Here is a 16,919-nt window from a genome sequence, read left to right as displayed (position 1 = left end):
ACCTGGGTAATTGTCAATGGATTTTTGTTCTGACTGCAAAGATTGAAAAAAATAGGATAAGACACTAATGAATTGAATAGAGAATATAAAGGCACTTGGAAGCAAAGCAAACTGTAAGTTGGAATGGCTGATGAACTAAAAAGATGCTCAATCTTATTTGTAGGGAAAACAGTTTAAAACACGAGCTATCAGTTTTCATCCATTGCAGAGCCCAAGACAGGGTGTTACACAGTTGAAAATATATTTTCTGTAGTACTCAACAGTCAATTACTTGTGGCTCGGCATGGTGGTGCGTATCTGTAAACCTAGCACTCAGGAGGTGAGGCAGGAGGATTGCTACATAATGAATCCCTGTCTCAAAAACAAGCAAACAAAAAACCAAACTAAACCAAACAAAAAAATCCCCAGTTAATTACTTTTCAGAGTATTGGAATTTACACATTTGCCTAGGCAGAGTTGTAATGAATATTCATTTGGGAAGAAAAAATACTAAAATCTCTCAGTAGGAGAACACATACAAATAAGATACAGGATCAGAAGGCTGAGGCAAGAGGGTTGCTGTGAATTTGAGGCCAACGTAGGCTACATAATGAGTTCAAAGCCAACTTGAACTGCCTGGTTTAAAAAAAAGTGTCTTAAAAACTGATGCAAGATACTATTATAGAGCACCATCTGGACCTATATTCTTATTAATGATTATTTTAATCCAAGAAACAGAATGTGCTTTGTGGGTCTTGATATTGTGTTAAGCACTTTATGAGCATGAGCTATTTCGATCCTGATGAGACTGCAGAAATAGGTACTCTCATTATCTCCATTTTATATATGAGAATATTGTAGCATAAAGGGAAAAGAAGTTTAGTCTGTTTTTTGTTGCTCTGATGCCATGCCTGAATCTGGGTGCTTTGTAAACAAAGCTTTATTTAGGATGCAGTTTTGTGGCTTGAATGTCCAGGATGCCATCATACGGTGTGATAGGAAGCTGGGAATGGGGAGGGACTGGTCTTGCTCTGTATTTATTAACTCTGTAAGAGTGGCATGAGTCTTATGTAAAAGTCATGCTCACCGTGCTGTCATTACCACTCCTAAAGATTTTGCCGCCTATGACCATTAGACAGCTACATTGTGGGCCTGTGTCCAACATGTGAAACAACACATGTTCAGCACGTAGAGGCATGAAACCATGTCCAAAGCGTCATAGTACTTCACCCACTCTCAGAGCCAGCAAGTAGTAGAGCTAAGGGTCCAGGTTAGGGTTCCAGGTTAGTTAACTGGTTCCATGTTGCCTTTGATGTCTGATTGTGAAGAAACCTCATAAAGAAAGGAAAAGTTCATTGCAGAGTGATGTGAACAGTGTGATCTCACTGTCAGCAAACTCATCAAACCCATGGTGGCCGCCACAGGATGGGCTTGGTAGTTGCCATAGATCCCATGATGGTGGTTAAAAGGAAACAGCTTTCATGGACTACGTATTTTCCTTAAAAAATATGTGTTATAGTTTATCCGTATAAAAGAATACTCCAAGGATTGACTTTTTTGTTTTAATCTTCACTTACCATTTTTTTTTTCCTCTCCTTGGTTTTTCTCAAGACGAGTTTCGTTGTATATTCAAACTGGCCTTGAATTCACTGTGTAGCCCAGGCTGGCTTCATACTTGCAGAGATCCTCTTGCCTCCCCTTTCAAGTGCTGGCATTGTAGGTGTGCGTCACCACCTTGAACTTATTTCTTTGGTAGATTAGAGTTTAACAGAAAAATAAAGGCTTTGGTAAATAGTTAAATTAGTTTAGTTCTGTGGTAGTGATTAGCAGATAAGCACTAGATCTTGGGAGAGAGGTGTGAATAGATTTTAGCTCTTTTTAAAAATTCAGTCTCTAAGTAATTCACAGTTTTACAGGGAAAGAATGAAAATAATGTAATTCAGTTGTTATGTGCAGATTTCTGTCCTCTTGCTCTCCTCCTCCACCCCCACCCTTGTTTCTCTATCCCTGCCACATTCCCTCCACATACACATAATAGAAGGGCTAGTGTCTTGATTTGAGGCATTGGAAACAGGTAATAAAATATTAGTAGTGCCACCTGTGATCATTATGAAATATGGATAGTGCTCCTACTTTTCTTTTACAAAGCTACCACAGAATAGATTCTGTAGTGATTAGATGTCTCTAGGATTTACTATAATGCCCTGTGCCCATTGATCCAGAGCTCTCCTTAGACTATTTGGTATCTCTTCTAGTGTTTCCACATCTCCCATTGATTGTTTGGACTATGGTAATCTGAATGAGAATACTTTATGAAACCTTGAATTGTTTTTGTGTTGAAGAACTGTAACTTACATAATATTTTTATTGTGAAAAATTCTGAATGTCAGAAATTCATTTGTTTTTTATTTGGCTGCATCAAATACATTTTTAAAACTAATACTCTTATAACATTGAGAAAGTGCAGTTGTTTTTTTGTTATCAGTGCTGTTTTATAAAGCTGCTTATGTTCTGTTTTTATGAAATTCTTAATTTCCTAAAACTATATTCTCTTGAAGTTTCTAGATGGACTATGTACTGTTTCCAGATGATACTAATGTTTATAGTAAAATCAGTTAGCACTTAAAAAGTAATATTGCCTTTCATTTTAATCTAGGAAGACATGTGTGTTGTTTTTCATGGTAAATTGACCTCAATGTATATGTGTGACAGCCTGACAAAAGAGCAAATGTTAAATATCAGAAAATTGCTGAGAAGGGGTAAATTTCAATAAGTAATAGCAAACAATGACAAGGTCTGAAAATAAAGCATATTGTTCTGTTGGATGTAGTCAAACTTGGTTGAATCCTGTTGCATGTGTACCTAGTGCTTCTGTCTTGTTGTGTAACCCTTTTGTCGGCCCTAACAAGAAGAGAGCCGGGAACAACCCGGCCGGCTCATGCCCCTCCCCAGAAATCCAGATCATTCTGTTTTTTTGGATATTCTGGTCAGCTGTTTTCACCTTACAATCATCTTATCCAAGATATACTTAAGAGGAACATCATAATAATCGAAATATAATATAAATATTAAGAGTTTTATGAGTTCAGTGCTTCACATTAAACATGACTAGTTAAAATGGCACTGATCAGTGAAAATATAATACAACCCACAAAAGGAAACCATATATGTCATTTAAAATCTCTGTGGCCAAATTTAAGTAAAATGTAGCAGGTGAAATTTTTATTTTTATTTTTTTGAGAGACAGGGTTTCACTACTAGGCTGGCCTTGAACTCACTGTGAAGCCCAAGCTGGCCTTGAACTTGCTCAATGTTCCTGCCTCAGCCTCTGACAACTGGGATTATAAGATTATAAACATGTGCTACCAACACCCAGTTTTAAATTACTTATGGCATTATGTTTTATTGAGATCAATATATTATAACTATTATCCTTTCAATTATTAGTGAGATGTTATAGTAATATTTTTTTAAACCAAGTCTTCAAACTCTAAGGTGTGTTTTATACCTATAGTGTATCTTAACACAGATGGCTACATTTTAAGTACTCAGTGCCCACCTGTAGTTTCTGTATTGTACAGTGTAGACTCAGATCATCTAAAAAAAACGTTGCTTCTGTATAACTCTCCTTGTGTTACTTCTCATTAAAGAGGCCTCGGTTGTCTTATTTTTCTTTTATTGGGTCACCTATTCATGGGTACTCAGCTTTATTGTTGGTAATTAAAATTTTATGGTCTGTTCATATATCTGAGGGAACACAGGTTTTTCTGTAATGTTGCCTGATGCCTAGATCTAATCTTTCTCTCTCTCTCTTTTCTGTCTGTCTCTCTCTTTCACTACTGGAGATCAAATCCGAGGCAATGCTGCAACTGAGTTATATTCCCAGCCCTTTTTATTTTTTTATTTTGATACAGAGTTGTGCTACATTGCTCAGGCAGGATTTGAATTTGTGATCCTTTTGCCCTGGTCTCAGAAAGTGTTGGGATTACAGGCATGCTCCACAATGCCCTAATCTACATAATCTTTTTTAGATGAAGAGTGAAGTTTCCTTCCTCTAAGCTTTTAATCACAAAATATTGGCTCCTGCTTTTTATACAGATATCTAACCCACACCTTCTCCATAAAGAAGGCTTATACATTATTATTTGTTACTGCTGCAGCAGGGTAACAGATTTCTGCGTTCTTGCTTTAAAGTCATTGCTCTGTATCAGAAGGATTTCTTTTTTACAAAGTGAGATCCTTCATTTTGTTTTATGGGGATTAGGTGACCTAGATATTAATTGCTCAGAGCTTTTCATTTATTTATTTATTTTTGATGCCGGGGATTGAACTTACAGCCTTGGGCTTGCTAAGCAGGGGCTCACGCCACTGAGCTAAAGATCCAGGCCTCTCAAAGATTTTCAAAACAGCCAATTTTTCTCTCCTTTGTTTCCTCATAGATACTGTTTGAGAGTGAATATATTACAAAATAGAACCCTATTTAAGGAATAACATAGCTTAATACTTTTATAGCTGGTTGGTTTCATCTTTCCTAAGATGAGGGGCATTTAAGATTATTCTAAGTAAACAAATTTATAACTGCAAATATTGGTTACCCGTATGTCCCTACACCAACAGAGTCTATACTTTTATTATTTATTTCAAATAGCGCCGTATTGCCTCCCTTCCCTTTGTGAAAGGACCTTCCTGTGTTATCTAGGTTGAATTCCTAAACTCAAAGCACTCCTCCTGCCTCAGCTTCCAGAGTAGCCAGAACTACAGGCATGCCTCACCATGTCCAGCTCCTCTTGTAAGATAAGATTTGCTGGACTGTGGGTAGATAAATGTTCATATACAGAGCTCTCTTGGGTTATATTGTAAGACCGGTGTCGTGAAGAAGACCCCAAGGACTCAGCTCTCATGTAAGAACAAAGGGGTTTTATTTTCCAAGCGCACGGGGTCCTCCAAACAGGTGGGAACGGAGAACCCCTTACTCGAGCAAGGCTGTGCCTTTTAAGGCCTAAAACCGCAAAGCAAGCAAGCATTGTTACAGAAGCCAATCATAGCGATTAGAGCTGGGCTAATTGTGAGCTGTCCTCAAGGGATTGGGTTTCTTTGTGGGGCGAGGGGGTCTTCTCGCAAGAAGGGGTGGCGCTTCTTAGGAATAGGCGTTTGTCCCATGACTGAGAAAACAGCCTGTTTATCCCAAATGGCCCGGAAACACTGGGTCCTGTGGGGGTGGAGCTGCACATAGTTTCGAAACTCGCACCACAAGGCCTCCTGAATAGAAAAGTCTAACAGCAATTAACACCCTTAATTACCTTACTTTAGCACCACAACCATTCTATTTGTAGAGGGCAACAATGGTTAGCATATCAATTAGGTAAGATTTTATATTTCTTTACAGAGGAGAGCATTGATTAACATATCAATCCTTTGCCCAGAGGAAAAGGAAGACACACATTTACAGTAAGGCCAAGTTATAGGTATTGCTATGCTATAAGCGAAGCTATTTTTGTGAAGAATGTACAATCTAATACAATCTGATGCAATTAACACAATTTGTGATGGGGCTACCGGGTAGGGAAGACCCGGGTTGTCAGGCGCTATTACCTCAGGCCTTTGTTTTATGGCCTTTAGGAAGTTAAAACTTAACCTAGTCAGATTTGAAGGGAGAAGGGGAGGGGAAGCAGCAGATGGAACGGGCTTTCTTGGTCTCTTCAATATGTTTTCTTGTCTTGACTACTGCTTAATGTCCATACTTCCTCTGTTCCCAGTCTTTCAACCTCTACCTCCTCCTTTCATCATTTCCAGTCGGGCAGAATGTCAAACCCCACCCTACTTTTTTCTGAACACTGTCATCCAGGTGTGTTCATTATTTTGTTAGATATTGCCCAGCACATTAGTGTAGCATTTAATTTACTTATCCCTGATAACAGTAAGTTAGGTTATACAATTAACATTTGAGTTCCTAACATTAAGTTAGGTTATAGTGGAGTCAAGAATACTTTTCTTATCCCATCTACTGTGATCATTCATCCCACTCACTTTCATTGCCCCTAGCCAGATGAAAGTTAATAGTTGCTAATCATGGTCACTGATGTGTTGACTAAATTTCTGAGCTGTAGACAGTTATATAGCCAAAGAAGAAACACTAGGCAGCTTCCCAAGAATGTAGGCAGCATCTGCTAGCAGTTGCCTCTGAATGAAAGTAAACACTGGAGGAAGAGAAGGCTGGGGTGGAGCACAGGAGCACTAGATTGGTTTTCCTACATATTGTGTTCTTCAGTTTGTCCTAGTTTCTGCTACTGAGATTGATGTCAGTAGCTTCTGACATTAATTTAGAGAAAAAGCGTCATCACTATATAATTTTCTGAGGCCAACTAAATGTCAGGTACTTACCTACAAATGTATAAGACATTGTTCCTTTTCAGGGGTGGTTATCTGCTACCCTTATTGAACTCTTCAGGACCTGCATTCCAGTTTAAATGTACCCCTCAGCTCCTAGAGGTTCTATGAGTATTTGCTGATAGCAGCTTTTTCATAGTTTGGGTTTTTTTGTACCTCAGTGTTGATTTGTACCATGTTTCAAAGAAATTTAATTGCTGTCATTAAAGAAATCAAGAGATTTCTCTTGGATTTATGGATTTTCACCTTTTTTGGATTTTGTTTTTGTTGCAATACTGGGTATTAAACCCAAGGCCTAATGCATGCTAAGCAGGTAACCTACCACTGAGTTACATTCCCAGTTTTTTTTTTTTTTTCCTGTAGTACTGGGACTTGAACCTAGGGCCTTCATACTGAGTTGTATCTCTCAGCCCCCTCTTTTATTTGTAGTTTTTGTTTTGAGACAGTATCTCTCTGTGTAGGTCAGACTGGTCTTGAACTCACTGCATAGCCCAGGCTGGCCTCAAACTGGTGGCAATTCTCCTGCCTTAGCCTCTCAAGTACTGAGATTACAGACATGTATTACCATGCCTTGATCCCAGTCTGTCATGGTTTATGTCTGTGACCTCCAGGCCTCATGAATTTACATTGTGCATTTGTGATTGGATTATTGTCTAGTGCTTAGATTGATGGTGTCAGTGCTGCACCCATATAGAGGTGGAGCCAGGATGTAATGTAATGGCAGAAAGAAGGTGTGTCTTGCTCTTTTGCCAGTTTCTGTCTTGCTGTTTGTGGCCGCCATAAACTGTGGCCCTGCTATGCCAGCCTGCCTTGGAGCCAACTAAGTATGGACTAAAACCTCTAAAATCTGTAAGAAATAAACCTTTTCTTTCCCAACTTTGGGCTTCAGGTATTTTGTCTCAGCAACGAATAAAAAGTAACTAAGACAAAATTTGGTACCAGACGTGGGGTTGTTTGCTGTGACTATACCTGACCATGTTTTTTGAGAGGCTTTGGAAATGGCTTGTGGGCAGAGTTCGGACATGTTGCCTAGATACGTAGAGCTGGAGCAGCCTAGGCTGTTCTGTAGTGGAGATTCTGGTCAGAGCTCAGGAGACCAAAACGCTGATAGAAAGCCTCATGATAAAGACCAGGCTTGGGAGGTTTCTGCAGGAAAAAAGGACTGCATTGGTTGTTGGACTCCCCAGGATGTATGTTATGGCTTTGCAGAAAGTTTGTCTACATTTTGCGCATGCCCAGAGAGACTGCCTGAGACTGAAACAAAGGGCAATGGACTGATTAATCTAGAAAAGGAAATTTCAAAGCAATCGAATATTGAAGCTGTGGCATGGCTATTGTTGGGGGCTGTTAGCCAGCTATATGTTGCAAATCAAGAGCAAAGAGCCCAGCAAGATAATTTGCAATACTGTGAGTTTGGCCAGAAGAAAAATTCCAGGAATGCTGTGGATTATAAAGACAGAGTTGAGACTTTGATTGCTAAAGAAAAACAAGAGAGAGAGAAAAAAAAAATGGCCCCAGGGCATCCCAGAAAGCAACTGGTCAAAACTGCAAAAGTGAAAAAATTTGTTCAGAGGAAAAAGCTGCAGAGCACCATGCTCCAAAATAGCGATTGAGGCCACATGAGGTTCTCAAATGGCAACAGAGGCCATATGAGGTTCCAAAATGGTGGCAACATAAAAAAGCTTTTCTTCACAATCAGGTTCCCAGAGCCCAACCATCCAGGCAATCGACCCTCTACAGCCAAGAGAGAAAAAAGCCTGGCTGCTGTTCCAGCTAGCAGCAAATCTTGGCGGCATCCACATGGTGCTGATTTTAGGTACAAAAAAAATTACACAAATTCTGAGGGTAAGACCAGCTTCTACCTCAATTACGAAGGGCCTGGAAGGCCAAGCAGTATGTCCCTGAGAGGGCAGTTTGTGGAGATGTAAAGGTGAAGCCAAAGGTGTAGTGGAGACCCCAAAAGTTTAGAAAAGCCAAAAACGTGGATGATCCAAAGAAAGCTACAAAAATTGAGCAGAGAGGATTTAAAAAAACAGCTGCGGGAGCTAAAATCCCTAAAAGTGCTGTGGGGTGAAAATCATCCAAGTCTTTTGGAGCTTGCAACCAGATTGCTTCAGACGCTGAATATAAAACTCTAGGACTTAATGTTCCTCTTACTGGATGTTGGACTTGCTTTGTTTCCAATGTTTTATACTCCCGTTTGTAACTTTTAAAATGGTAATGTTTATCTTGTGCTTTTGCATTTTAAAAATGTTTAACCTTATTTCATTTATACAGGGGGTTACAGTTAAGAGTTTACCATAGATCTTGGAGGAGACTTGAGACTCTTCAGCAATGCTGAAACTGTTAGGACTTTGACAACTCTTATGGGTAGACTAAGTGTCTTTTTATATGAGTCCTGGGGGCCAGGGGTGAAATGTCATGGTTTAATGTCTGTGGCCCCCAGGCCTCATGAGTTTACATTGTGCATTTGTGATTGGTTCATTGTCTAGTGCTTAGATCGATGGTGTCAGTGCTGCGCCCACATAGGGGTGGAGCCAGGATGTAATGTAATGGCAGAAAGAAGGTGTGTCTTGCTCTTTTGCGGGTTTCTGTCTTGCTGTTTGCGGCCGCCATAAACTGCGGCCCTGCCATGCCAGCCTGCCTTGGAGCCAACTAAGTATGGATTAAAATCTCCAAAAACTGTAAGAAATAAACCTTTTCTTTCCCAACTTTGGGCTTTAAGTATTTTGTCTCAGTAACAAATAAAAAGTAACTAAGACACCGTCCTTTAAAAAAAAATTTTTTTTTTAAACTTCATTTTGAAGTAATCTTGCTAAGATGCCCAGGCAGGCCTCAAACTTGTGATCCTCCTGCTTTAGCCTCTCAACTAGCTGGAGGTGTAGGCATGTATTGCTACCTCTGGCTTCCATTTTCTTTTCAAATATTAAAAACATCTAACATGCTAAGTCAGACTTGTTCACTGCAACGATTTGTTTTTATCTTAAAGAGAAAATAAAAACAATACAAAATTTCAAAACGATAGAACAGTAACAATGGTTAATGCATTGTGTATTGTTACCTCCAAAGTAGTTGCTCATATTACAAGATGTAGGCGTGAAAAATTGATCCAACAATATAGGCACAGATTTTTCAGTGAGCTAATACTTGCACCATTTAATTGAGGTGTCTCCTTTTTGTGTTTCTCATTCCCTGCTGTCTCCTGAGTTTCATCACACTATACTCTTTATAATTAGTACTTATCTAGACTCTGTAGACAAATGAGCTTACTTTTAAACTTTGTTCTACAGATAATCTGGTCTCTTGATATTTTAAACTTTGTTATGATGCTTAAAACATCTTTAGCATGGAGTCTACATTTCTTAACATGCCCCCAAAACCATTTTTATGGTCAGGTTTCTGATTGTTTGTTCATCCCTAGTTAACTCTTGGGTTGTGCCCCTGTGAAGTTATGCCAAGGCATAATTCCTCATCCGCTGAGTGCTCAATTGTTTCTGGCTTTTGTTCTGTTTCCGGATGCAGCATTCCTGCCAGCCTCTGACCCCTTTCCCGTGAGCTCTACCTTAGTGTAGCTCATTTTTGTTTATGTCTCCTTAAGGTTCCAGCATCCCTCCGAAAGCTTTCCCTATTTGGATCCCCTTAGATAATCAGTTCTAGGTATTTCCTTCTTCTGTTTTTATTGCACCATTCTTACTTTAGATATAATAATGGTATCATTCATCACAGGGAATTTGTACCTTTATATATCTTGCTTCCTTTTTGCCCATTCCCATCCTCTCTCTTTTACCCGTTCCCCTCCTTGTTTACAAAAGCTTTGTTTAAATTTTTCCTTTATATTCTTTTTGTTCTTTCCCTTCCTTCTGTTTGTTCCTCTTCTCATTGGAACCTTTTCTTTCCCAATATCCTTTTATAAATTTTGGTCCTCATTTGTATACTTTCTGTTTTCTCATACCAGAAAAATAATGTGGAATTTGAACCGTGTGTCCAGTTTATTTTACTTAAGAGTATAGTTTCCAAGTTCATCCATTTAGTGGAAATGGGTCAAGCTTATCCTTCTTTGTGACTGAATAGTACTCCATTGTTTAAAAAGCCCCATATCTTCTTTACCCATTCATAAGTGATAGGCGTTTGCACTATTTCCAAGATTTAGCTATTACAGATTGTGTGTATATTGCTGTGGTATACAAACATGATTGTGTGTATATTGCTGTGGTATGATGTTTTAAATTTTTTTGAAAGATACCAGGAAGAGGAATAACTAGGTCAACTGAGCCTCTACTACTCACCTCCACACTGAGTTCCACAGTGATTGCACCAGTCTGCACTTCTACCAACTAGAAAAGGGTCCCTTTTACTGCACTGCCCCACCTGCATTTGTTACTGGTTGATTTCTTGATAATAGTGATTCTTTCTGGAGTGAGATGGAATCAGTGTTGTTTTAAACATTTCTTGAATGACCAATGATGTTGAAATTTTTTCATTTGTTTGCCATTTCTACTTCTTCATCTTACAAATGTCTGTTCATTTCAGATGCGCGTCTACAGCCTTACCACCCTGAGCACGCATTATCTTGTCTCATTTCAGATGCCTGTTTTCGGATTGGGTCTTTGAATTTGGGAGGTCTTATTTTTTTTCAATGCTTTATATGTTCTAGGTAGAAGACCATTGTCTGAGGGACAGTTGGCTAAAATTCTTTCCCATTCTTTAGGTTTTCTTTTCCTCTGTTGGTGATTTCCTTTAATGTGCAGAAACTTTTTAATAAGATGAGATCCCACTTGTTGATTCTTTGAATTACTTCTGGTGCGGTTTGGTTTTTGTTCATGAACTCTTTACCTACCGTTGTGTCTTCCAGGTTTCTACCTACTTTTTCTTCTGGTAGATTCAGTGTTTCTTTTTAAATTTTTCATCCATTTTGACTTTAGTGCATGGTGATAGACATGGGTCTGAATGTTTGGCCCCTTTGTCAAAGATAAGGTGGCTGAGTGTGTTTGGAGTTGTATCTTTATCTTCTAATCTGTTCAGTCTTCACGTCTTTTTTGTGTGTTTTTTGCCAGTACCATGCTGATTTTATTACAGTAGCTTTGTAGTATAACTTCAAGTCAGGGATTGTGATGGCTTCTGCCTTGCCTTTGTTGCCCAGGATTGCCTTTGCTATTATAGGTCTTTTCTATTTTCAGATGAATTTTAGGAATGTTTTATCTAGGTCTGTGAGGTATGCTAATGATCTGTTGATTGATGTCTCTGTGTAACAGTTTTGGGAGGATGGCCATTTTCACAATGTTGTTTCTTTTATCCATGAACAAGGGATATCTTTCTACTTTCTGATAACCTCTTTAATCTCAATCTTTCTACTTCTCTTTCTCTTTCTTTCTCTCTCCTTTTTTTTTTGGAATTGGGGATTGACCTCATACTTGCCAGGCTGGGGCTTGTGCCACTAAGCTAAATCCACAGCCCTTTGATCTCTTTTTTGAGTGCTATAATTTTCAATGTATAGATCTTTTATTTCCTTTGTTAAAGTGTTTTCTAAATATTTTACTTTTTGGATGCTATTGTGAAGGGTGTAGTTTCCCTAATTTGTCTCTGAATGAGTTTGTTCTTTGTTTGCAGGAATGCTTTTGATTTTTGAGTGTTGACTTTGTATTGAGCTATGCTACTGAATTGGTTATTAATTCTGGAAGTCCTTTGGGATCTTTTATGTACTATATCATCTCATCTGCGAATTATGATAATTTAACTTCTTTCTTTCCTATCCTTATTTCTTTCTTGTCTGATTATCTGAACTTGGTCTCTGGTTTGGAGAATGTGACTGGACTTCTCCCCAGCCGGTTAGGACAAGTTAGTTACTGGTTCCACAGAGGCCTCAGCCACTTATTGGCTCATACTATTCTTATTGTTTTGAACTTTTCATGCTACTACTATCCTGTGTACCCTTGTTGGGATCCTTCTGTGTAGCTGGTGTTCCTCTCTGATCTCTTGACCTTTCCAAGCAGTTCACCTCAGTGATAGCAGTACTGAGGGGTGAGCTGTTCTTTGGGCCTTGCAGTGCAGTTCACGTGTTTTGCAGTGAGGGAGAGGCTTTGGGAGAGGAGGGGTTGCTCTCCTCCCCACTGTTCACCTGAAGTCTTCCTGGGCTCCTGTGTCATGGAAAGGCTGCATGAGATACGTAGTTCTGAAGATAAAGAGCACACACAGGGTGAAAGATCAAGCTCTGGCAATCACTATGTGGGGTCCTGGTCTAAGCAAGGAAGGGTGAGTGCTCAGTGGAAAGAAAGTGGGGCCATATGCTGTTGGAATGGAAATACTTGGAGAACTTCACTGCAGAAGAGTCATTTAGCTGCATGAACAGTTTAAGGAAGAGGGGAATGATGTATGACACTAGTATATTCTGTTAATGCTAGGATGACATGTGGCAGGACCATCCATCTCAGCTGGCTGCTATCCTGCCCTTTGCCACAACCTGTTCTAGGGCAGCTGCATTCGGAGCAACCTAGAATGTCAGGGAGATGGCCGCCTTATAAAGCAGCACTGAAAGATGTGGCATCTCAGTGTTTCAGTTTTAGTATTTAGATCTTTGACCAATGTTGATTTTAGTGTAGTACATGGTGAAAGATATAGGCCCAGTTTTAATCTTCAGCAAAGCCAGTTTATCTAGCACCACTTATTAAAGAGGCTGTTTTTCTTCTAGTGAAGATACTTAGTCTATTTGTCAAAGATAAGGTATCTAAGTGTGTTTTAAGTTGTTTCTGAATCTTCTGATCTGTTCAGTTGGTCCTGAGGTCTGCTTTTTTAATTTAATTTATTTTTTGTCAGTGCCATGATGTTTTTACCACAGTAGCTTAATAGTATAATTTCAAGTAAGGAATTGTGATCCCCCCATCTTGTTTTTATTACAGAAGCAATTCTAGGTCCCTTCTGGTTATATATCCATTTTAGGATTGTTTTGTCTAATTCTGCAAGGTATCATATTGGTATTTTGATCAGGATCACATTAAATCTGTATTATAGTATGACTATTTTCATTACATTGGTTCTACCTACCCAAGAACATTGAATATCTTGTTTATTTTTCAGAGTACTGTACTTTTCAATGTAAAGGTCTTTTACTTCCTTTGTTAGATTGATTCCTAGGTATTTCATTTTTTGGATGCTGTTATGGAAGGTGTTGTTTCCCTAATTTCTTTCTCAGTGAGTTTGTTATTTGTGTACAGGCACACTAAAGATTTTTGAGTGTTGACTTTGTATCCAGCTATGTGACTGAATAGGGTTATTAAATCTGTATTCTTTTGTTGGACTTCTGGGGTTTTCTAGGTGCAGTATCATGTTACCCACATATAATGATAATTTAACTTCTTCCTTTTGTATCATTATTCCTTTTATTTCTTTCTCTTGTCTCATTGCTCCAGCTAAAGTTTTTAGAAGTATATCGAATACAAGTGGTGACCGTGGACATCCTTATCTTGTTCCTGATTTTAGAATGAAAGCTTTAAAGTTTTCTCCATTTAGTATGACATTGGCTGTTTATCATAGATGGCTTTTTATCAGATTGAAATAAAGACTGTCCCAATTTTCTGTAGGATTTTTATCATCAATGGGTGCTGGACTTTCTCAAAAGCTTTTTTTGCATCTATTGAGATGATCATACAGTTTTTGTCCATGTTAATATGGTGTGTTACATTTATTGATTTTACATATATCGAATCATCCCTGCATCCCTGAGGTGAGCCCTTCTTGGTTATGGTGTATAATCTTCTTGATGATTTGCTGTATTGTGTTTTCCAGTTTCTTTTTGAGCCTTTTTGCCTCTGTATTCTTTAGGGAAAATGCCCTGTAGTTCTTTTTTTGGTTGGATCTTTGTCTGGTTTTGATATGAGGGTAATACTTGCTTTAAGGAATGAAATTGGGGATATTTATTCCCTTTCTATTTCATTAAAGCGTTTGTAAAGTAGTGACGTTAAGTCCCTCTAAATTTCTTTCAAAGTTCAGTAGTGAATCTGTAAGGGCCTGAGAGTATCTGTTGCTAAGTGTATTTGTTTTTGGTAAGTTTTTAGTTCAACTTGTGACTGGTGATCCTGTTTTAATTAAAAGTTTTATATCTTGATTCAGCTTTGGTAATCCATATGTATCTAGGAATTTGTCCATTTCTTCTGTTTTCCATTTTATGAGAATATATATTCTCACAGTAATTATTGATCTTCTGAATTTCTACAGAATGCTGTGATTTCACCCTTTTTATTGCTACTTGTATGGGTTTGATTCTTTTTCCTTTTCTTTGATAAGGTTGGATAAGGGTTTGTCAATTTTATTTAATCTTTCCAAGAACCAACTCTTTGTATTTATTTTTTGTATTGTTTTCTTTGTTTCCGTTGTATTGATTTTTTTGTTTTTTACTCTGATCTTTATAATTTCCTCCCTTGACTTGCTCTTTTTCTAGAAGCTTCAGGTTTAAAATTAGGTTGATCTTTTGAAGTTGCTCTTTTTCTGATATGGGCATTCACTGCTATAAATTTTCCATGTAGGTCTGCTTTATTACATCCCATAAGTTCTAATATGTTATATTAGTGTTATTTAAATACATACTTTATGTAATTTGATCTGTGATCCATTGGTTGTTCAGGTGGATGTTACTTAATTTCCAAGTGTTCATGATGACTATGGTTTCTGTTGCCATGCATTTTCAGTTTCAGTGGTCTGATAATTTGCATGGGGTAATTTGAACTCCTTTACATTTACTTAAGCATGTTCTGTGAGTTAGTATGTGGGCTATTTTGGAGAACTTACCATGTGCACCTGAGAAGAATGTATATTATGATATTGTGAAATGAAACACTGTTGACTATCTGTGAAGTCTATTTGTTCAAAAATTTAGTTCAGTTCTTATAGTTCATTCTTGATTTTTTTTGTCTAGGTGATCTGTTTGTGACAGTTGGGTATTGAGATCTCCCAATAGAATTGTATTAGTGCTTATTTGATTTTTCATCTTTGTTAATATTTGTTTTATATAGTTGGTTGCATTGGTTTTTGTTGTTTATATATTTATGATTGTTTTCTCTTCCTTTTTGTTCCCTTTCCAAGGTGACTGTCTTTATCTTCCTTAATCAGTCTTGGCTTGAAATTCACCTTGTCTGCAAATGGAATAGCTACTCTTACTTTTTCCAGGTTTCTGTCACATCCTTTGTGTTTCATGAGTTTCTTTTTTAATTAAATGTGTTTCTTGTATATATCATATTGTTGGATCTTGCTTCCTCATCCATTCTGCCAGTCTTGTTTCTTTTGATTGATGACTTGAGATTGTTTACATTGCTAGCTTTAACTGGTATGTATTGACTTAACTTTCTCATATTATTTTCCTGTTCTTGGTTTCTTTTTTTTTTTTTTTTTTTCCTACCTCTCTGTTTTAAGTATTTGCCTTGCCTGGTAGATTCTTTCTGTTGGTTTTTGTGGAGTTGTTTTCCCTATTACCTCTTTCTAGAATGTCCTTCAGAACATTTTAGAGTGTTGGTTTGGTGGTCATGAATTACTTCAGAAGGTGTTTGTTTTCATGAGAGTATATTATTTCTCCATCACTTTTTTTTTTTTGCTTTTTCCGTTTTTATCGGTACCAGGGATCGAACTCACGACTGCCTGCTTTCAAGGCAGGCATTTATGCCGCTGAGCTAAATCCCCAGCCCCTCTCCATCACTTTTGAAAGATAGGTTTGTGGGGTACATTAATTTGGGTTTGAGGTTGTTTTCTTTTACAGCTTAAAATACTTTACTCCAAGTTCTCCTTCACTTTAGGGTTTATGTTGGGAAGTCTTAGGTGATTCTGATAGGCTTTCTTTTTTAGGTAATTTTCTGCTTTTCTTTAACAGCTTTTAACATTCTATAATTGTGTTGAATATCTGGTATCTTTATTATTATATGCCTTGGTGTAGATATTTTTTCATCTCTAATTGGAATTCTATATGCCTGACTTACCTATATTTCAAATTATTTTTGTCTCCTTAGAAGTTTTATGCCATAACTTCTGTGAACAGATTTTATGTCATTTCTGCTATCTCCTGCTTTTCCACTGACTCTGTTGTATCTAATGTTATCCTTTGTACTGTCTAGCAGCTTTTTGATTGATTTTTCTTGGTTCCTTGCTATTTTTAAAATTTTTTCTTTTTTTTGGTCTTTTTCGTTTTTATCAGTACCGGGGATTGAACTCATGACCGCCTGCTTGCAAGGCAGGTGCTTATGCCGCTGAGCTAAATCCCCAGCCCCTAGAGAATTTTTCTTTTATGATCTGTAATTGCCATCCTGTCTGGTATATCTGTGATTTTCTCCTGATGTTGGCTCATTCTGCTGCACATAGTTTGATTGGAATTTTTATTTTAGTCTTGTGCATATCTGTTTGAATGTTTCATGGATTGCATTTCTTTCGTATGTTGGATGTTCAGGGTTCTCAACGTTTTCCTAAGCTCCTCTGTTTTTTAAATCTATATTTACTTTAGAGTTACTAAACATGTCTTTCACTGTGATCACCATCTCTGTAGTTATCTAAGAAATTATTTCTGATTTGATTTTTTTCTA

At 37.8% G+C, this 16,919-nt stretch overlaps 1 protein-coding gene across 4 annotated transcripts in view; it reads left to right on the top strand.

The window, feature by feature from the left end:
• Positions 1-16,919, top strand: part of Yaf2 (YY1 associated factor 2) — a 99,072-nt gene that overhangs the window by 33,749 nt on the left and 48,404 nt on the right. The gene's annotated exons all lie outside the window — the stretch shown is intronic.

The sequence above is a fragment of the Cavia porcellus genome, unplaced genomic scaffold, assembly GCF_034190915.1.
Source record: "Cavia porcellus strain 051 isolate PalLab524CR breed Dunkin Hartley unplaced genomic scaffold, mCavPor4.1 scaffold_8, whole genome shotgun sequence".
NCBI lineage: Eukaryota > Metazoa > Chordata > Mammalia > Rodentia > Caviidae > Cavia > Cavia porcellus.
The sequence above is the reverse complement of the archived record's forward strand: the minus strand, read 5'-3'. Positions and strand labels throughout refer to the sequence as shown.